Below are 23,681 nucleotides of genomic sequence, written 5' to 3' on the forward strand. Positions count from 1 at the left end.
GGCCTTCAGCTGGAAGGATGGCACTTATGGAAGCCTTCACAATTATCTGTTGATAGCAGCCCCAAGCACTGCATTATGCAGGGTCTCATCTGGGTTCACTTCCCAGTAGCTCTCTGTCTCATCCGCCATGCTGTGTCCCCATTATAAATGAGTGCAGTGTTCTTTCCGGAAGGCCGCTGCCACAAAGCCAAGTATACACATTTGTAGTAACGTTTTCAAAACTCCATAGAGAGGAAACAAGGATGACTTCTGTCCTATCTCCACTTAAAGCCCCACTAACTCACACACTAACCTCTCAATAGAGGAGTAGGTCTTATTATCACCACTTTTCCATAGTGAAGTAACAGCTTTAAACACTCAAAACTATAACTCCTCTGAGGTTATCTTGGCTACAACTTGACAGACTGAGTGATACATAGAAAATCAGTAAAGGACATTTTTCAATATCTGTGAGGATGTTTCCAAAGGGTCAGTAAACTGAGCAGGGAAGACCTGACCTGAATGGAAGGAATGCTGACTCTTAAATGTGGGCATTCTGTCGCTGACGCCACTGCACAAGACTCTATGTTCAGCTTTTGAATGCACACTCACATCAGAGACTTACAAGAAGCTTCCAGGCCTCCATCCTAGGACTTGGGCTAGACCTTGCCCCTCACTGATCCCCTACCTTGTCTGAGGCATCCAGCTTCTTTGACAGAGCAGCTACCTCTAGCTTTCCAGCTGCTCACAGCTATTGTGGGACTCTCAGTCTGCAAGTGTCTAAGCCCTTTTTATAATTACACACTCAGTCTTTGTGCTCCTCTAAAAGACCCTAACAGAACTCCGCATCTATTATCCTTAAATTTAAATAAACGAATGGGCAAATTACATGGCATGCCCTATATGTGACTGGCATACATATGAAATAAACTTTCAATGACTTAAAATCTGGAAGCTTACATATTTATAATGCATAAGTAAAAACATTACAAAAATGTGATATGAGTCATGATTGATGAGTAAATAGATTCTATGCAAATATAATCCTATCTTGGAGGCTAGGGGTTGAGAGAATAATTTCTACTATAAATAATAAACATAAGCTCTAAATGCAGCCAAAGGAAGAAGTTATAACTCACCAAAATAAGATAAATAATGGAGTATTTTCTCTGAATTTGTCAAATATTAATGGACTAGATATTGTGATGTAATTATTGCCTGTAATAATATATATAGTTATTATACTTATTGTATATAATTTTTCTTATATTAGTTATAACCTTCTTTTATTAATTTAGACAAAAAAGGGGAAATGTGGTAATATATTGTTTGTAATCTAGGAAATAAAGCTTTCCTGAAGATCAGAGAACAGACCAAGCCACAGAGTTAGCCAATGAGGTCAGGCAGTGGTGGCACACACATTTAATCCTAGCACTCGGGAGGCAGAGGCAGAAGTCTGTCTGGATTTCTGTGAGTTCAAGGCCACACTGGGCTACAGGAGATGAAACCAGTCTAAAAGAGAAACAGAGCCAGGCAGTGGTGGCAGGCACACACCTTTAATCCCAGCACTAGGAAGGTTGAGACAGGAAGTGATATGGCTGCGCAGAAAAAGGAATATAAGGTGGGAGGAGACAGGAATTCACTCTTTTCAGGCTGAGGAGTTGGTGAGGTAAGAGGTAGTGGTTGTGGCTTGCTCTGTTTCTCTGACCTTTCAGCTCTCACCCTGATAGCTGGTTCGGGGCTTTTATTATAAGACCATTTAGGATTCGTGCAACAGGAAATAGAGACTTGGATATTCAGCCTCAGCTCACTGTCTCTTTTTTCAGTCTGGAACCCAGCCCTCGGGAAACTGCCACTCACATTCAGATGGGTCTTCCCTCCTACGTTAAACTTGCCTGAAACACCAACACAGACACATCTCTGGGTATGATTCTAAATCTCAAGTTGAGAATCAAGATTAACCATCACAAATTCACTTCTCATCAAGTCAATCCCCAAATATATCACTTTTAAACCTTAGCATCCCACTCCTGGTCCTCAAATATCCATGAACATTTTATAATGCACAATACATTTAGTTAATCTGTAAAAAGTCTTTCAAATGTTTACAGCTCTAATATTGTTCAAATGCCCGAAGTCCAAAGTTTCCTGAGACTCAAGGCAAAGATCACACAAAATCAAAAACAAGTTACATATTTCTATTATACAATGGCACATTCCAAAGGGGAAGAACAGAGTTATAGCAAGGAAATAGCAAACCTATGTAAACCCAAAACCAGCAGAGAAAACACCAGACCCTACAACTCTGTATCTAACATTTGGGGCTTTCGGTAGTAGTATCCTCTGGACTCCAGTGGACTGGAGCAGCCCCACCCCTCTTGTTTTGCTGCTTATAATAAAGCCCACAACACATGTGGCTCCTCTCATGGACTGGCTCCCTTCTATTTCCTCAGTGTATGGCTCATAGTCCTGGAACCTCCAACATCCAGGAGTCTCCACAGTAGCTTAGGCTTCCCTATCACAGTTTTATGTAATGGCCTCTTAGGACCTCCTTTCAGGGAATCCTGTCTTATTAGACACTGACTGGCCCCAGCAGCTTTCTATGATTTTGGTTAAAAGCCACTATGACCCTATATGCCTTGCTTGTGTGCCTAAAAACCACCATGATGTGGATGTGTGGTGATACTGTGTTCCCCAATATATCGTGCACCCTAATAAACTTATCTGGGGTCAGAGAACAGAACAGCCACTAGACAGACATAGAGGCCAGAAAATGGTGGCACTCACACCTTTAATCCTATCACTTGCGAGGCAGAGATCCATGCAGATCTCTGTGAGTTTAAAGCCACACTGGAAACAGCCAGGCATCGTAACTCATGCCTTTAATCCCAGGAAGTGAGCCTTTAATCCCAGGAAGTGATGGCAGAAAGCAGAAAGGTATAGAAGGCGTGAGGACCAGGAACTAGTGCTGGTTAAGTTTTTAGGCTTTTGAGCAACAGTTCAGCTGAGATTCATTCTGGATAAGGACTCAGAGGCTTCCAGTCTAAGGAAACAGGATCAGCTGAGGAACTGGCAAGGTGAGGTAGCTATGGCCTGTTCTGTCTCTCTGATCTTCCAGCATTAACCCCAGTACCTGGCTCCGGGTTTGTTTTTTATTAATAAGAACTTTTTTTTTTTTGGTTTTTTTTCGAGACAGGGTTTCTCTGTGTAACTTTATACCTTTCCTGGATCTCGCTCTATAGACCAGGCTGGCCTCGAACTCACAAAGATCCGCCTGCCTCTGCCTCCCGAGTGCTGGGATTAAAGGCGTGCACCACCACCACCCAGCTATTAATAAGAACTTTTAAGATCCATGCTACAACCATGTAGTGATGACACTACCAAATTTTGCTGCCAAGTAAAGATACAGTCTGATAGCCACCCATCCCACACATATACTTCTATTACAGCAGTAATGAATTCTATGTGTTATAGAAGCTTAACTTGGAAATATGGAGAAATCAAGTTGTCATTAGTCAGGAAGTTTCCTTCCTCCCTGGGCTAGCATCTGTAGTATTAGAAGGTGTTCTGCATACTTCTGGGGTTGGGGCAGAGAATACTCAAAAGTCTTACCCAGCTGTGACCCATGAGCTACAGTAATGATCGGTGTGGCAAGATACGAACATGGGCGCAATAGCGGCAAGAATGCCATGGAAGGCCTGCTTCACTGGAGGAAACACATGCCTGGGACTATAAACCTGGTAAAGAACTGGGAACTCAAGGCCCCCAGAGGTGAACTCACTACTATTATTTTGCTAAATGGACATAGTATCAAACTAACCTCTAAATTCATTTTTATAAGCATAGATTAGCACAGCTCTCAGACCTTATCAGTTAAGGGTTTGGGGGCAGTAGATGCTAGTTTGAATGTAATTAGCCCCCATAAGCTCTTAGGGAGTAGTACTATTAGGATGTGTGGCTTTGTTGGAGTAGGTATGCCCTTGTTGGACAAAGTGTGTCACTGTGGGGGCAGGTTTGAGATCTCACATATGCTCAAGCCACTCCCAGTGTCTCAGTTCACTTCCTGTTGCCTGCAGGCCAAGATGTAGAATTCTCAGTTCCTTCTCCAGCCTCATATTTACCTGCACACCACCATGTCACACCAGGATGATAAAGGACTAAACCTCTGAACTGTAAGCCAACCCAATTAAATGTTTACCTTTTTCAGAGTTCCCATGGTCATGGTGTCTCTTCACAGCAATAGAAACCCTAACTAAGACAGAAGTTGGTACCAGGGACTGGGATATTGCTGTGATAGGCTAGAACATGTTTTTGTTTAGAGTAATTGGGTCAGGAAAGCAGCTGAATGCTTTAGGCACTGCTTAATGAGCCATAATAGTAGAAGCATGGAAGACAGTAGTGCTAAAAGTTACTTGAACTGTGGGGGCCTGACTCAAGAGGTTTCAGAGGAGAAGATTATTAAGAATGTGGCCTAGAGACTGTTCTTGTGATATTTGGAAAAATGTGGCTGCTTTTTGCCCTTGTCTGAAAAGTCTACCTGAGGCTAAAGTGAAGAGCTCTGGATTAATTCCATTGGCAGAAGAAATCTTAAAACAACCTAGTATTGACTCTGTTATGTGGTTACTAGTGTTCACTCTAATGAAGATTTATAATGAACAGGAGGAAGCTGGGCAAATAAAAATACAAAATGTACAATTTGAGGAGAAAGGGAACACCAGGAGGTGGAATGGAGTTAAGTCATGTGTTCAAGAAGATAAAACAGATTAAAAAATGGAATAAAGAGAGTGGTGACGTCAGAGCAAGATCCCACCTAGCTAAGTTTCCAACTTGTGAAAGGGAATTAAAGAAAAGCTTAGAGCTGGGTGTGGTGGCACACGCCTTTAATCCCAGCACTCCAGAGGCAGAGGCAGAGGCAGGTGGATCTCTTGAGTTTGAAGCCAGTCTGGACTACAGAGCAAGTTCCAAGACAGCCAAGCTTAGGCAGTGAAGGAAACTATTGAAAACAGAAAGTTGATGATGATGTATGTAATTGAACAAAGGGTCCATGTTCCAGCTCCAGCAAGCAGTAGAACTTGACAACAACTTCAGTCACAAGGTTCTGGTTTTAGAGTCAAAGACAGAAGAAGAGTCAAAGAGTTATAGAATCTCCCTCCACAACTAAGGCCAGGTATGTGTCAGGAGTGTCCCTTAATGGAGGCCTAGAGAGGCCAGTAAGTGAAGCTGTGAAGTTGAAGCCTGGATTGTCTTGAAGACCCCAAGATGTTGTTGATGCCAAAGGTATGGGATATCTGCTGAGGAGAGCTACTAACAGGAAGTGGAACCAGATCAAGAGAAAGAAGTGTGCTGTATTTTGACATCAGACATGGAGAGGCAGAGTTTGGAGTTTGCCCAGCTGGTTTTAGGTCTTGCTTTGTTCCAGTATTTCCTCACTATACTTCCGTCCCTGTGTTTTGAAATGGCAGTGTATATCCTGTGCCATTTTGTGTTGAAATTATGTGATCTGCTTTTTGATTTTGATTTTATAGAGGATTACAGTTAAGAGATTGCATGAATCTCAGAAGAGACTTTGAGCTTTGGACTTTTAAACATTGCTAAGACTGATAGACTATTGGAACTTTTGACATTAGACTTAATGCATTTTGCATTATGATATTGTTACAAGCTTATGGGGGCCAGGGAGTGGAATGTGGTAATTTGAATGTAATTGGCCCCCCATAAGCTCCTAGGGAGTGGCATTATTAGAAGGTATGACCTTGTTGGAGGAAGTGTGTCATTCTTGGGGAGGGCTTTGAGGTCTCCTATGCTCTAGTTATGCCCAGTGTCTCAGTTAACTTCCTGTTGCCTATAGATCAAGATGTAGAACTATCAGCTCCTTCTCTAGCACCATGTCTGCCTGCACACCACCATGACCCACCATTATGATAATGGACTAAACCTCTGACTAAAACTCAATTATATGTTTTCCTTTATAAGAGTTGCCATGGTCATGATGTCTCTTCACAGCAACAGAAACCCTAACTAAGACAGTGGTCATTGGCACGGGTCTTTAACAATTATAGCGGTTCCTCTGCAATAATCTCCTTAGGAACTTTAAATTCATTCAAGTTCCTTTCATTAAACAAGCTGCACAGTGTTCACCTGCTGTCTTTTGCTGTAGAACTAAGAACAGTGAACAGTAACCATGCCACAACCTGGACAGTAGGTTAAAAGTCCTTCCAAAAACAAATGTCTTCATTAGTTTTTAACTCAACTATGGTGATATTTTATTTGTATTAAAATGTTATTTGTATGTTAATAAATAAAGTTGCCCGGGGGTCAGAGCTATTAGCAAGCCATAGGAAAGCAGGGCAGTGGTGGCGTACACTTGAAATCCCAGCACTTGGTATGCAGAGCTGGGTAAGTCTCTGTGTGTTCAGGGATACAGCCATTATTGGACACACATGCCTTTAATCTCAATACCAAGCAAGGAAAACCTGGAGGCCTATACAGACAGGCCGTGACGAGGCGGTCATGTGGTTGGGTTTACAACCAATGAGAAGGCAGAACAGGAACACTATATAAAGACATTAACACAGGGGTAGTGAGTTCGGAGAGGTAGGACCACTGCAGGAGGAAGGGTAAGGTTTTAGCTCTTAGCTCTGACCTCTTGGCTTTCTTCTTTGCATTGGTTCTGTGTTTCTTATTTAATAAGAAGGTTGGTTACATCTACACTCAACCTCACTCAGATTCCCAGGGCAAAACCAGAATATAGCTAACTCATTGGCCAGAAAGTAATACAAATGATCTCTAGTATAGTTCCCAATTGAGTTCTTCTTCCCTTCTGGAACTTTATGAGCCAGACGTGCACTGCCACATTCCCATAAGAATGTCCCTGAAAGATCTGATACTACAACCTCAAAGAAAGCACATTACTAGTAGGTCTTATCTACACCTACTCTACACCCTTTGTGTCCTATTTTAAACCTACTTCATCTTGGTCAGATGTTTCTTCTTAAGTTCAGGAATAGCTGACCAACACCTTTTTAATAAGTCTAGCCTGAAACAGCTTCACCCCCCCCATTACTACATAAGATTTCTGTGGGGCTGGAGAGATGGCTCAGCAGTTAAGAGCACTTGCTGACCTTACAGAGGACTCAAGTTCAGTTCCAGCACCTATAAGGCAGCTCACAACTGTCTGTAACTCTACCTCCCTCCTAGCCTCTATGGGCACCCTCTATACACACACATACACACACACTTATAAATTTTAAAACTTAACTCTTTCTTTCATTTAAGGACTTTTGAAAGATAAATAAAACAGAGTTTTAAAGTATATTTTCAGATACTCTCATCACATTCTATTTACAATGCACTTTAGACTTTATAAAAATACATTGCTTTGATTCTTTGTTCGAGCTCTGTGCCGTGATCACTAACTCAATCTAAAGAGCCTCAGAGAAGCCAAGCAACTACCTAAAGTACAGCCTGAAAATGGCAAAACTGGAGATCATGTTCAGGTGACGAACTTTTAAGTTTGGTGAGCAAACCATCAAAGAGGGTCAACTAGGAAGGATGCTGGCTATTTTCAATAGTCTCTGTTGGGTTCCTTTCCAGTCTTTAATTCCATAATATCCACTATTCTCCATTTAAATTGGCACATGGGCCTGCCAGAGGCTAGAATATAAGAATGAAGAGTGAAGTAGACTGGCATGTTAGGAAGCACAGGCCCTCCAGATAAGCAGGCCCTAAGCCAAGAGGGCTGCAGGCAAGTCAGAACACATCCAAATGCCCCACCACCACCCAGGAGGAGCCTGACTACTTCACATACCCAGGAGGATCCTGACTACTGTCACATAGGTGCCACACACAAACCACCCCTCTACTCAGAGAAAGAGTCATCCCTGCCATAGACCCCCATCACTGTGCTGTACTGCCTGTCCGCTGGCTAAGATATCTCTTGCTTGAAGGGCAATTTAATTCAGCTCCTCTCTTCTCACACTCTTTTCTTCTTCCTATTGCTACATAAACATATAAAGAAGATAAAACTGTCTCAAGATTTTATACTCTTTTGTTGTCTTGTTTTACATACTAGCATACTTTCCCTTGTAGTTATCATTAGTCACTAACAGTCAAGTTGTTTCTCAATGTTCCTTATTTTCCACTTAACTTTATTGTATAAATGCCCCTGCAAAAAAAAAAAAAAAAACAACTTCCTAAGGATGGGGAGATTGATCCAGGGGTAAACACCTGCCACAGAAGTGTGAACCCTGAAAAGAATGGGCCCCCATAATATAGATCTGTAATCCCGGTGGCAAGGTGGGCAGTAGAGATAAGAGAATCCCCAGAAGATTGTGAGCCAGCTAGCCTGGTATACACAGTGACAAACAAGAGAACATGTCTCAAACAAGGTAGACAGTAAGGGCCAACACTTAGTGTTGTCTTTGACCTCTGCATGCATGCCATGGATATATGCATTGTACTCTCACACAGGAACATATAGAGAAATATTTTACCTTTCTGAATTTTCAGATTATATATGTGTGTGTGTGTGTGTGTATTACTTTTAAAAATGAAAAGACAAACTATCACAGTCTATGCCACCTAGAGAGATCATTTCTAATCCTGTTCTTACTTTATATCCACTGAATCCTTAGAAAAGATAAAATATCCTTTAGTTCTTTTCTGAGTCCTAAAACTGACAAAGTGAAACCACTTATCTAACATCCTGTTTTTAGTAATTATTTTTAAGTGATGAAGATTAGAACCTCTGACCTTAGAGAGGCAAATCTGGGCTCTAGTACTGAGTTACATCCTATATAAACCATGTCTTGTCTCTCCATAATAAAAAAAAAGTTAAAGGAGCATTAGAAAAGAATTCTAAAACTCCAAGCACCAATGAGCTATCTGTGCCTCTGAATAATTCACCTGATCTCACCTGTTATTTTCATTTATTGAGAACTATGTCACAGGCAATATGACTATCTCATTGAATAACAATTCTCCAGGGTATCATAACCCCATTTCATAAATGAAGAAGCAGATTCTTTAAAAAGATTAACTGGAGTCCCTCCAGGCCACCACAAGATTCTGTTGGGTCTGCCTGCCTTTCTGATCCCTGCCTCAAAAGGTATAGCTTCTCCTTTTTCTTTTTTCCTGTCTCTTTCCTTTGGATGCTGGCCAGAGCCTGAGTACACTTCTTCTGTACTGTGGGCTTTCTTTCTCTTTCTCTGACGATCTCCTCCCCACAGTGTGGATGCTTTCTGTCCTGTGGCTGACTCCATGCCCCTAATTCAAACGCCATGGCTTTCTGTCCTGTGGCTGACTCCATGCCCCTAACTCAAACGCCACGGCTTTCTGTCCTGTGGCTGACTCCATGCCCCTAACTCAAACGCCACGGCTTTCTGTCCTGTGGCTGACTCCATGCCCCTAACTCAAACGCCACGGCTTTCTGTCCTGTGGCTGACTCCATGCCCCTAACTCAAACGTCACGGCTTTCTGTCCTGTGGCTGACTCCATGCCCCTAACTCAAACGCCACGGCTTTCTGTCCTGTGGCTGACTCCATGCCCCTAACTCAAACGCCACGGCTTTCTGTCCTGTGGCTGACTCCATGCCCCTAACTCAAACGCCACGGCTTTCTGTCCTGTGGCTGACTCCATGCCCCTAACTCAAACGCCACGGCTTTCTGTCCTGTGGCTGACTCCATGCCCCTAACTCAAACGCCACGGCTTCCTGTCCTGTGGCTGACTCCATGCCCCTAACTCAAACGCCACGGCTTTCTGTCCTGTGGCTGACTCCATGCCCCTAACTCAAACGCCACGGCTTTCTGTCCTGTGGCTGACTCCATGCCCCTAACTCAAACGCCACGGCTTTCTGTCCTGTGGCTGACTCCATGCCCCTAACTCAAACGCCACGGCTTTCTGTCCTGTGGCTGACTCCATGCCCCTAACTCAAACGCCACGGCTTTCTGTCCTGTGGCTGACTCCATGCCCCTAACTCAAACGCCACGGCTTTCTGTCCTGTGGCTGACTCCATGCCCCTAACTCAAACGCCACGGCTTTCTGTCCTGTGGCTGACTCCATGCCCCTAACTCAAACGCCACGGCTTCCTGTCCTGTGGCTGACTCCATGCCCCTAACTCAAACGCCACGGCTTTCTGTCCTGTGGCTGACTCCATGCCCCTAACTCAAACGCCACGGCTTTCTGTCCTGTGGCTGACTCCATGCCCCTAACTCAAACGCCACGGCTTTCTGTCCTGTGGCTGACTCCATGCCCCTAACTCAAACGCCACGGCTTTCTGTCCTGTGGCTGACTCCATGCCCCTAACTCAAACGCCACGGCTTTCTGTCCTGTGGCTGACTCCATGCCCCTAACTCAAACGCCACGGCTTTCTGTCCTGTGGCTGACTCCATGCCCCTAACTCAAACGCCATGGCTTTCTGTCCTGTGGCTGACTCCATGCCCCTAACTCAAACGCCACGGCTTTCCCTTTCCTGTTAGCCAACTCCCCCTCTACTACTGAGATTGACAGCCTGTCTGGTCAGCGAGTTTTTCTTTTAAACTCTAATAAATTGTCCTTGAGCTTCAAAAACAGAAAAAAGGATTAGTTTGCCCAAGTTATACAGTCTGTACATTGGCATTTGGACCATGTCCCTGTAAACTCCGTATAGTGAGCTTGGTTGCATACAATTCTGTGAAGGAAAGAAGCGAGAACGCCAGCATCTGAGGACAGATCTCTGCCACATTTTGGTCCTCCAGATGCACATATGAATTTGATTTAGCCTCCAAAGTACACCACCTGATGGGTGACTGTCCTGTGCTGTTATTTCTTTTACTAAAAGTATTTCCCCTTTCACAAATCTAGTGACAGAAACAAAGCATTAACAAAAAGATATCCCACATACTTGTAGAACGTGAATGAAGCACTTTTCTACCATCTCCTCTGCTTCTAAAGGCTTGTTTTCCAGACCTAAGTTTTAATTCATTGTGGTTACTGAAATACAATTTTGTTACAATTCATTCTTTGAAGTATATGATAAAATCATAGATGTTTGTCTTACGAAAAGGTCCATTGTGTTGCTATGAGATGTAATTAGCCTATATGGGTGTGTAAAATGCTAGATACATACAAATGTGCTTTTATAAGCTATGTTATATTCCTAAAATTAACACTATTTTGACAGGTAACCACATTTGAAGACTACAAGATAACAATCACAACCTGCTACAGAAACCATCTTAAAATCTTTCAAGAGACTTCTTGAATAAAGATATGGCCCTTTGCATTCATTCCTGGCTCTTTATTCACCATAATTACTCAGCTCTTAATGGAATTTTAGAAGTTGACTTGGTTTGGCAAGTATGAAATGTCAGATTCAGTCTACTAGAAATAAACAGGAAATATTCACCACCAAATAAAATACAAAGATGGCAGCATTAATTTTTAAAAGGTGCTTGGATGTTGAGTCACAGTACTGCTCCGTCAAGTAGAAGCAGTAATTAAGAGGCTGATGCACTATGAATGCACGCTGTCATCCTCTGACTAACTGGGGGAAATGCTTTCTTCACGGTGTGCAGGGAAGCTAAGCTTCCTCACGAGATCCGGGTCACCAGTCTCAGTACTCCAACAGAAACACAACAACAACAGCACTGATCAACTGACCCAACAGTTCTAGTCTGAACCAGAGCAAGCTGAGTCACAGCTTGTTACTGGGAGGAATAATGGCTTCCATCTGTGTGAGCCTGATGAGCTAAATAAATCACTCAGACTTCAGTAGTCATCTTTACTCTTGATGGCTGTTTTAAACAATTCAGCTTTAAGACACATACCCTTCAGCCTTGATCTCAATAAAAGAGAAAGAATTACTGTGTAGGAGACATGAAGTAAACCCTTGAAACAGGAAACCAGTCTCTCCTTCGTCATTCTTCCAAAAATCTCAGCACTCCCTGCAGCTGAATGTTCATGGAGCAATTCTACCTCTGGAACGAGATCTAACAGAGAACCAGGAGAGGGCATGTTCCTTCGGGTGACACAAACAGCAGCCCGGGGAGGACAAAACAGTGGTCTAAGTGAGGGGGAAAGGGGAGAAGGAAGCTGAGGATGTGGTCCAGGAGAAGCTGTGTGGGGAGGAATAGCCAGACAGAATGGGATTCCAGTAGATGGAGCTAGAGTGGCTGGGGAAAGGGGTGTGGAGATGAAAGAAGTGTGGATGCAGCCAGCAGATCCATTTTGACCCCTCCTAAGCAAATATTAAGTCACTCCAGGCCTGGCGGCCCATGTCAGAGATGGCTGACTTCTTCTAAGGGCAACAGAAGGGTCTTTAACAACCGACTGCATTGTTGAAGAATCACTTGGAGTTTACAATGCCAAATGGATCTGAGGACTGAATTGGAAGCTGCCCTCTGCCACTGAGCTACATCCCTATACCTCTTCTGACTTTTTATTTTGAGACAGGGTCTCACTAAGTGGCCTAGGCTAGCCCTGAATTCACTCGGTAGCCCAGGCAGGTCTTACAATTTGCAGTCCTCTTAACTCAGTCTCATGAGTATCTGGGAGTAGAGGACACCATCACTAAGCCTGGCTTCAATATTTATTAAGAACTTACAATATAATGTTCTAGGCACAGATAAATGGTTTTCTTCCTGAACCCCTCAAATGTGACCCTGTTACAAATACCGCTTCCTATTTTATATTTATAATACTTGTCACTAACAGGAAATTATCTTAGTAAATTTTGTAATAAAAGTAGCAATGGAACATTAAGAATATAAGTACTCTGGTTTAACTGAATATTACCATCCTGGACCCATGGATGGTCATAGTCTGCCACCAATATCTTATGGGCTCTGCATTATGGTTTGATAGCATACAAGAATGGAAAGGTTAGGTATAGAGTTTCTTTAATAAGCATTTAAAGTCTGGTCACTATAAAATAGTGATTATAAAGTCATCTAGTATGACTTTATATCCAGTATGAGAGCCGTTAACCTCAACACTTTGGAAGCAGAAAGGTCACTGTGAGACCTGCCTGGTCTACACAGTGAGATCCCATCTTGATAGATAGATAGATAGATAGATAGATAGATAGATAGATAGATAGATAGATGGACGGATGGACGGATGATAGATATATAGATAGACAGATAGATAGATAGATAGATAGATGAGTAGATAGATAGGAGAGAGGAGAGAGAGAGAGAGAGAGAGAGAGAGAGAGAGAGAGAGAGAGAGAGAGAAACAAATCATCCAGCCTGAGCTACTACAGGAAACAGAAGGCACTATTTACTGGAAGCAAATAGAAAGGAGCACAAAGGAAGAAGCAGTGTAGGAAGGCCCCAGGTGAATGGCCAGAGCACTGAGTACCCAGACGGCATTCAATGCAGCTGCAGTCAACAGCATGAGCATGTGGGAGGGAGGAAAGAAGGAGGAGATAAAGAGAAGGTTGACACAGTAAGGGCAGAGCAGAACCACAAACTTCCTCAAATTCCAGAGTTAAGTGTTTGCCCAAAGGGCAGAGGAGAGCCACTGAGAGACCTTCCCAGGGCACTGGACTCAGACTTAGCACTAACTGCACACCAGGATAAAAGTGCTTCCTGATCTGTATGTATAGTCATCTTATAGTATAGTGAGTATTCCTTTCCTCCTATTGAATGTTCTTATTTGGGGTTTTTTTTAGTCAACACATTTTTTGAGCATTTACTATGCACCAGGCACTCTTCTTGGGACCAAGGGTCTCAGACCACTCCTTAGAAGTCATCTCCTCTACTTTTCTCACCAAGTGTTGGGGTCCACAGAGGTGTCCTAGTGAGATCTGGGTTTGCTTTACACAGCAGGCCTGCATAAGAGGATGGATTGGCCACGTGCATGGTTACCAGGTGTTTGGAAGGGTCTGCACTTGGCTGTGCCGTGTGGTATGCTTTGATCCAGCGAGGGGGAGGTCTTTTGCTCCACCCCTTGGCGTTCCTTTAAAGCCCTTTAGCAGAGACAGAAGGGACGGGTGGGTTTTGACCCAGGCCCTCCCGGAGGCTATCCTATGGTTCTATCTGTCTCTCTCCCCTCTATATTCTATCTAAATATTTCTCACTTCTCCCTACTCAAGAGTACCCTGGGGGAAAAAGTAGGAACAGGTCTCCCACAACCAAGAAGAAAACTATCATCATGATGGATCAAAACTACTTTGGTCAAGCCAGGTGTGGTAGCATATGCCTTTAACCCCAGCTCCCAGGAGGCAGGGGCAGAGGGATCTCTGCGACTTTGAGTTCAAGGCTAGCCTGGTCTATGTAGCAAGTTCCCAGACAGCAGGGCTACGTAGAGAGAACTTGTCTCAAAAACACAAAAACAAAAATGAATAATAAAACCAAACCTTTGGTCAAGTCATAAAGGTTTGATTGAAAAGCCTCAATCAAACATTTCACTATCACTATTAGGATAAGAATTTATACTGTATCAAGCTGATAATAGAAGAATAAATAAATAGATAGATAGATAGATAGATAGATAGATAGATAGATAGACAGATAGAGAAAAAGAAAAGTCACTGTGCTTTAGAAGACAAGAACTCCACAGAAGCTGCTCAAGAACAGAAGGAAAAAAGCAGAACCAACATCAAACAAAACCCACACTCGTAGCAACACACACAGCCTCTCATGTAGACTCAGTACTGAAAGGATCATTTTAGAAATCTGGGTCCACTCTCATATGTACTTTCAAAAACAACTCTCAGGGCTGGTGAGGTGGTGCTCTGGTTAAGAGCATTGGTTGCTCATCTAGAAATCACCAGTACCTTGCTGTGGATGATTGATTGATAAATAAAACTGCTGATTGGCCAGTAGCTGGGCAGGAAGTATAGGTGGGACAAAGAGAGAGAAGAATTCTGGGAAGTGGAAGGCTAGAAGAGAGAGCTGCCAACCTGCTGTCCAGGGAGCAACATGTAAAGGCAGCAGGTAAAGCCACAGAACACGTGGCAACATATAGATTAACAGAAATGGGCTGAGTTTAAGTGTAAGAGCTAGTCAGTGGTAGGCCTGAGCTAATGGCTGAGCAGTTTAATTAATATGACCTTCTGAGTAATTATTTTATAAGCAGTTGTAGGGTCTATGGGGCTGGGCAGGACTGGAGAAAACTCCAGCTACAATACCTCCAGTTCCAGAGGATACAACAGTCTTTGGGCCTCTGTTGCTACCCACAAATGTTTCTCTCTCACACACCCATTTTTATATTAACTCTATAACTATAAATACAGGGAAAGGCCCTCTAGCAAGAATGCCAGCAAGTAAGTGCTAAGAGAAAGCACTGTAAAGACAGCCAAAGGGCAATCTGGGCATTCTCCTGAGTAACTCCTGTCTCTACAGCATGAGATTTAGACAGAACCCAATACAGCCTGCAGTATTAACTCCCCAAGAGTCAGATTTTCAGAGTTGGTACCTTTTTCTTTCTTGGCAGTGACCCCAGCCCAAGTAGGAACACCAACACTTACTTGTTGCTCAACTGCAGTAAGTCTCTCCATTCCGCCTTTTTCCACTGTAGCTAACTTCAGAGGGTTCCTGACTTTGTTTAAAGGAGCCATAGTTTCCGTTCAAATTATGAATCCCAAAGTTACAGTGACCTAGAGTTCAGTCTTCTTACAACACAGAAACCACAAGCCATTCTAAATTCTTCAATATGGAAGAGGTTTAGGGGGTTGAATATGCATTCCTTGTGTCAAAGAAGCAGTATGTCAGCAATTAGAGACAAAAGCATCTACCTGCAAGCCCCTTTCAAAATTTAATTCAAACAGAATTCTGTAAAGTATATATGTTAAACACAATTCTCCCTCACAGAAAAACAGCCTATAATAGCTCTGTTATTTTCAATTATTTCAATACTTCATAGTAGACACTTTTATTCTTTAATTTTCAGAGAAGAATCCATAAATTATTCATAAATTCTGCTTTCTAAAACTGTAGCTGAGCCCAGAGGATCTCCAGGTCTTTTTTTTTTTAACTTCTATAAAAGTAAATAAACAAAAGAATAATACCTGCCTTATAGAGTTGCTTTTGAATAAATTGTGACAACTCATCTTAAAACACAACTTGGACATGGAATGCTTTTTGTTTCTTTCAAAGTGACATGTCAATGAGATGCATTTGGAAGAAGAGCAGTTGTTAGAAGCCAACAAACAAAAACCCAACAAAGCAAAACACACACATGCACGCGCACACAGACACACCGACACACACACAACCAGTCCAGAGCTGGGGCATTGCTCAATGGTCAAGTCCTAGCATGCACCATGCATTAGGTCAAGCCTCAGCATCAAAACAACAAAACAGTATCATTCAGGGATATTATGAAATAAATCAGATAGAGACACAAGGCAATCACACAACATACAGTGAGGTTCCAGTCAACCATGGGCCACATTCAGGATGGTGGCCCTGTAAAATTTAATGAGCATCTAGAGACAGTTTTGCACATTTGTGGTGATACTGTGCTGACAGTTACAGGAAAGTATAGTGCACGCAATTGTACACAGTACCTGGTTCTTGATGATCACAGTAATAATGTTAGTAGTTTAATGTATGCACTATAATTTACTTTTATTATTTTAGACTGCATTCCTTGTTTTTTATTCTGTCAGTGTGTGTGTGTGTGTGTGTGTGTGTGTGTGTGTGTGTGCACATACATGTCATGGCACTCATGTGGAGGTCAGAAGACAGCTTGCAGGAATCCATTCTCTACATCCACTGTATGGGATCTAACTCAAGTTATCAGGCTTGGTGGCAAGCACCTTTCCCATCTCTTTCCCATTTCTTTCCCCATCTCTTTGGCCCTCGTTTTTATAATATTTTGTTAACACAATGACTATGTTTAACTATTCAACAAGTATAATCTAGAAAGCCCATGTTGTTGTTTGGCTTACCCTTCTCAAAGTCCATAACTCACCCCATCTCCAGATCCTGTTCTGGATGTGCAGAAGGAGCACCCACCACCATTCACTCATTCACTCATTTGGTTTTTCATTCAATAGCGCAAGTGCCAGGTATGGGACTATTCCAGGTATGGAATGAAGTGGCGAATAAAACTGACAAGTATCTCTACTATCATGGATCTCTCTGCCAGAGAGTTCTCTCTCTCTCTCTAGTAGAGAAAGAGACCAAGACAGAGCATAAACAACTCTAATAGAAAGAGCAGTGTTGAGGGGAAAATGCAGGTGAATTGACAAATACAAAGTGCTAAGATGGGGCTGAGGTCCTGAGTTCAATTCCCAGCAACCACATGGTGGCTCATAACCATCTGTAATGAGATCTGGTACCCTCTTCTTGGGGGCAGGCAGAATACTGTATACATAATAAACAAACATTTTTTAAAAAGTGCTAAGATGGACAGGAAAGTGTTGGGAGCCATGCAGCCTAGTTTCAGACCAGTGTATAAGTGCTTATCCAACAGGTCCCCAAATGAGGCAAAGCCCACAGGGACAGTCTCACTCGGCAAGGACCAGTGAACTTCAGGATAGCATAGAATACTGCTGGACCACGCGGCCAGCATGCTCTCTTCTCTCTCATAATACTGATGATTTTCTTGGAAATTTTAGTGTCATTTTGTCAGTCATACAGGGAACAGATGTGATCGTTCCTGGGAACCCCGTTTTTTCTCAAATAATTTCCCCTAAAATTCTTTGGGGACTGATGCTTCTCAAGTTTCTTGTCTGAGGATACCAGCTGTCACTCCAGACCCTGGGAGCTGTTCTGATTCAGTGCTGACAGGATCAGAGGCAGATCACCCCTATTTCTGTAATATGCTTTGTTAAGTTTTGAACAATATTGTTGTTCTTGAAAATGTGTGCCTATGTTTATCACATTTTAGTTTTGTAAAGACAGGATGTACCTGGCTTGATGTTTGGCCAAACTAGCAAAATGATAAGTGTTGTTTTGGTTTAATGGTTTGATGTTTTGATGTAAACGTTGGAAAAAAACATATTTGACATATTTGTTTTTGATAGAGGTTAACATTAGAGGATGGGAAAAATGTGTTTGTTAGTATAGAAAAACATGCTTATTTTTGATGTATAAATAAAGGCAGCTGGAGCTATTCTGGGTCAGCTACTGTGTGAAACTTATCTTGTGGTCAGACAATTCATTTCTTCATGCTGACACCCCTTCCCCATCTCAGGACCTAAACCCAGGCTGTGACAGGACTGCAATGCTATGGAATAATCCTGTGTACACTGTGAAAATGTGTTGCTCTCATTGCTAATAAAAAGTTGATTGGCCAATAGGTACACAGAATTTTCGGGGCAGAGAGAATGCTGGGAAGAATGGCAGTCAGAGTTGCCAGCCAGCCAAAGAGGAAGCAGGGTGTGTACAAAATGAGGTAACAAGCCATGAGTACCTGGCAGCAAGTAAAGGAATAGAAATGGGTTAATTTAAAATGTAAGAGTTAGCTAGTAACAAGCCTGAGCTATTGGCCAAACATTTGTAATTAATATTAAGTCTCTGTGGGTTTATTTTGGAGCTGGCAGTCCTGACAAAAATTCTGCCTACCCTGTGACAAGAAAGGACTTGCTGAAAATGAAGAAAAACTTGGGGCAAGTGTGTGAGAAGGATCCAGGAGCAGAGACCATCAGGAGCCAAGGACATGAAAGAAGACACTGCATGTCTATGCAAAGAATAGTAAGAAAGCCAGTGCAACTGGAAAGGGGCAGATGAGGAGGTGAGAAAGAGAGAACCTAGGAAGCCAGGTGGCTCTCAGTCTTGGAATCTATCATAAGTCCTTGGCTTTCACAGGAAGAGTGTAGGAAGAACAGGAAAAATAGGCACTGTAGCCAGAAAATTCTGCAGCCCTAGGCCAGAACCAGTTGGATTACATGCAGTTGGAGAATCAGGTAAAGGCTGAAGATACTGAAAGTCTAAGAGATTAGAAAGAGTGGGGCTTGGGGCCAAGAAGAGAAACCCATTTCAATAAGAAAAAGGATTCTGCCTTCTTCATGCCAAAAATATTTCACATAATCCAGTGAAGGGTGGATAGGGATGGCCATACCATGCTGTAATGGATTTATGTTCTCAATTTCTCATTTGCATTGGCAGGAACTTCAATGGCTGTAATTGCAAACAGCTTATTATAAAAACTGTATTAGCAATAAATTTTTATTATAAAAGCTTATATCATACTTAGAAACTTGCTTTTTAAATACTATTCCACTGCAGGCACATTTGTTGCCAAGTACCCATCTGTTCTGCATTTGATCCTCACTCCTCTCATTGAGAAGCTTCTGAAGAGCTGTCAAAGGTAGCAGTGGTTACTGCTATTGTGATGGACATATGGTGTACGCCAGGAAAACTGGGATTTATTTCAATTCCTTCTTTGTGGACAAATTATCCAATGTTAACTCCTTCATCCGTCCAAGCAACTGAAACAAAGCCACCATTTTTCTCCCAATGATTGTTTTTAATTTTCTCAGTATGTATTTCTGTGTCTTTTATAATGTATTTCCATCATCATCATTTCTCCAGCTCTGCCCTCACTAAAGCTTTCTGCTTTGCTCAGACCCCTCTAGAACTCATCTTTGGATGTCACTTAACCTCATTTTCTGTAACATTCATTCATAGTCTAACGAGAAAAAGAAAAGAGTACCAATGAAGGCAAAGACCATACAAATGGACACAGCCTACGTAAGTGCTCAGAGGTGGAGCTAGGTCACAGCAGAAGCTTAGGTAATGATGACTTTTGTTTAAAATACAAGAAGAGGCTTAGATAGCATTGAAAGCAATGCTCTCATTTTACAGATGAAATAAGGTACAGAAAATGTGTCAGCATGGCTTTGGTTGTGATTGTCTGAAAACAGTGATTCAATTTAGCTTAAACAATAAAGAAACATATTTTACCACATAATTTGAGACTCAAACAGTGTGGGGGCATCCAAGGATTGCTCTTCTTTACAACAATCCTAGTCACTGACCTTCCCTGTTGCAGCAGGGAGTTTGAGGAGTCCTGGGAGTTAGAGGAGAAGAGGAATAGAGAAGGAGCCAGGGTTTTCCGTGAGTCACGTTTAGGAAGCAAAGATGTGAGGAAGAAGACACTCCCTCCTGCCTCATGCCCATTCTTTTTATTTTAACATAATTCTGTTGTGGAATATTAGTTGAAGATGTGTTACATTGTTTATGCTGTAGAACATTTAATGATGCAAAGATGTATTTCATTTTCTTATGTTGCATTTGTTTAACTCTGTGAGGCTGTATTACTTTGCCTGTTTAAAACACCTGATTGGTCTAATAAAGAGCTGAGCAGTCAATAGCAAGGCAGGAGAGAAGGATAGGCAGGGCTGCCAGGCAGAGAAAATAAATAGGAGAGAAGAAGGAGGAGAGGACGATGCCAGGGGCCAACCACCCAGCAGCACAGCCAGCCATGGAGTAAGGGAAGAAAGAGACATAGAGTAGGGAAAGATAAAAGCCCAGAGGCAAAAGGTAGAATAATTTAAGTTAAGAAAAACTGGCTAGAAACAAGCTAAGCTAAGGCCAGGCATTTATAAGTAAGAATAAGCATCAGTGTATTTATTTGGGAGCTGGGTGGTAGGCCCTCAAAGAGAAGAGAGAAAAAAAACTACATAATTCTTTATTGAATCTTTGGGAATTTCACATCATACACCCCAATCCCATTCACCTTCCAGTTTCTCCATATCCACTCCTCACCCCTGTAGCATGTTCCCTAAGCCCCCACCCCCAATTAATCAAAAACAAAAACAACCCACCTCCCTCCTCCATCTTTCCAACACCTCTTCATTCATCCTGGTGGCATTGGGAGCCACAGTGTGCCATGCAGTATACCCTTTTGACAAATCAGCGCCACCAGCAAAATGTTCATTGCAATGAGTCATTGGTCTGGTTCAAGGCCTCTGGTACACCATCATCACTGGACCCTCACCAAAATTCCTCTCAGACATCCTGTTGTTGCTTGGAGTCATGGAGATCCTGCAGTTATCATTCAGCAGGACCAGTCTCTTCACATGCTCCAGCAGGTCATAGATGGAGCAGATGTTAGGGTAGGCCAATCCAAGGCCCAGGATGTGGGTCTCGGTGGTAGCTGAGCTGGTTGGTCCAGGCCACCGGGACCACCCTCCTCAGGCGAGGGGCAGAGGTAGCTCTCTTAAGCCCATGCCATCAGGACCAGCTCTCCCACACCTGCAGTGATAGGTGGGGCCATCTTTCCTCAGTAGGGGTTGGGGGGCAGCTCTTCCTTGGGGGAGCAGTGTTGTGGAATATTCCTTTACACTATGTGAAGATGTGTCACTGTGATTGATTTAATAAAAAGCTAAATGGCCAATAGCTAGGCAGGAGGTATAGGCAGGACTTCTGGACAGAGAGAGCTCTGGGAAGAAGAAAGGCAGAGTCGCCAGCTGGATGCAGAATAACCAGGATGGACATAATGGAAATGAGGTAACAAGCACATGGAAGAACGCAGATTTAAAAATATGGGTTAATTTAGTTAGAAGAGCTAATTAGAAACAAGCCTAAGCTAAGACCAAGCTTTCATAATTAATAAGTCTCCATGTCATTTTTTTGTGAGTTGGTAGCCCAAAAAGAAAAATCCATCCATAGGGCAGGGACAGCTTTCCTGCTGCAGTGTCCAGAAAGTGACAGGACCAGCTATCCCAGGGCCAGTGAGGGGCAGGACCAGCTCAGCATGGCCCTTAGATTTCAACTGGAATGGCTCTTAAGATCCCCCCCCACCCGTGGTAACACAGGCCATAGTCATCATCACAGACCCCAGCTGTAGCAGGAACACAGACTCAGACACGGCCCTTGGTAGCAGCTTCGGCCAGACATCACCATGGCCCCAGTGGCAGCACAGGTCACCCAGATCAGTATGACGCTGGCAGCAGTAAGGCCCTCAGACACCAACATGGTCTCAGGTGTCATGCCCAATTCTTAAACAATCACTCGCAAGGGAAAAGGCACTTCAGTACAGGCCCTGATGTAGAATGGATGCTGGAGAGACTAAATACGCTGGCCACAATCACAACATCTGTTAAGGATCTGAGGCTGCTTTCATTCTTTTATCTATCCTATTGAATGTATAAGAGTTCACATGTTTTCTTGTACTCTAATCAACCCAATTCCTCTCATTTTACAACCTTTTCTCAGAGCTTACTTGCTCTTTTTCTAGTTACTTTAGGCTTCTATGAAAGAGACATTGGGTAATGGGAAGCACTGACTTATAGCTGGACCTCCATCTGTCTAACTGCATATGACACCTTAAGTCACATGACGAAACTGAAAGGATTAGAATTGGGAATGATGGAATATACCTCACAGATATGAGAGACATTAAATCAATTAACATATCTTAAGTGTTCAGGAGCGACATGCCAAGTCCTCCCTTAAATGTGCTCTATTACCAAAGGGTATCTCTGGTCTGGTCTCTTTTAAGTAAGTCCTCCAGTTATCTATAGACATTCACCTCCCTGCCATGCCACATGATCTCAGCATAGTTCTTAGTATGAACAGCTCCCAACCCCCACTGGGAAAAATAGGGATAAATGGCAAGATAGGCCTGTCCTAAGCAGAATGACTAAAAGACAGGAGGCAGCTAAAACTAAGTCTCTCTCTGATGTCAAGGCCTTGAGAGGCTTTTCTTGAGTTCTTGCTCCCTAGACTCCAACTATTTCTACTTTCAAAAACTTGATCAACAGTCTTCCTTTGGTTCTATTAGCTGTTAAATACCTTTTAACAGCACTGTTTTACTGAAATATGCCAATATTTTTTCTGTTACTCTATAAAAATCATCGTGAACAAACAGGACTCCTTGTATTAAATACTGACGTGACTTTATTTTGTGTCATATTGAGTCCCTGAGTCTGGTCAAGAACTTACCTCTCCTCTGGGCCCCATATGGACAACACAGAGGGGAAGACAGTGGCTCTGAAATCAGACATTCGGGGTGCATTTCTAGCTCCACATCTATGTAACTTACTGTCTTGTTACCTTAATTTCTTTACTTGAAAAACGGGGAAATCTCCCTCATGGATTTAGTGTAAAAACTTAAAGTGACTTCCCAACACAAGATGCTTGGGGATGAGCTTGACACAATAGTACATTCTGGAAAATGTTAACAGAGCTTATGACAGTGGTGCCCTGTAAGAATGTCTCTCTTCTTCACGGTCATCACATCAGGCCCTGAGCATCTTCTGTCTATGTCCTTTCCATGTGGACCTTATTTCCAAACCTTGAGACACAATCAACTCAAGGCCCACTCTTCCACGAGGTCAAGCTGACGAATTTACCTGACAGCTATCTATAGGAATGGTCCCCAATGGCAGTTCAACATCCCCAGTGGCAGTTCAGGTCAGATCATGTCTACACTTTTCCTACTGTGCCTGAACATAACTTATGACACTATCACAACAAAAACAGTGCTCCATGAAGACAGGAATGCTGGTTCATTTCTTTGGTGTCCTCATTTTTCTTAGCTCACAGAAAGTACGTAACTGTTAGCTTCTGAGGACCCTCCAATCACAAGGACCTCAGAAGAGAGGCAAGCTCTTGCTCTAGCTCCTCATTGTTTATATAAGCAGAGAGAAGACAAAGAATAAAACTTCCAAGTTTCTTCCCACCCTAGGTACCAAAAGAGAAGCTGAAAACTTCAGATACTAAAAATTGATTCTAAAATGATAGGAAATTTTAAATGTATTACTATTTAGATTTGAAAGTATAACGTCAAAACATCCTTTTGTTTAAAAATACAAAATAAAT

General features: G+C 42.6%; 1 protein-coding gene across 1 annotated transcript in view; it reads right to left on the minus strand.

Annotated features, from left to right (window-relative positions):
- Scfd2 (sec1 family domain containing 2) overlaps positions 1–23,681 on the minus strand; it is a 323,711-nt gene that overhangs the window by 294,030 nt on the left and 6,000 nt on the right. The gene's annotated exons all lie outside the window — the stretch shown is intronic.

The sequence above is a fragment of the Peromyscus eremicus genome, chromosome 10 (assembly GCF_949786415.1).
Source record: "Peromyscus eremicus chromosome 10, PerEre_H2_v1, whole genome shotgun sequence".
Lineage (NCBI taxonomy): Eukaryota > Metazoa > Chordata > Mammalia > Rodentia > Cricetidae > Peromyscus > Peromyscus eremicus.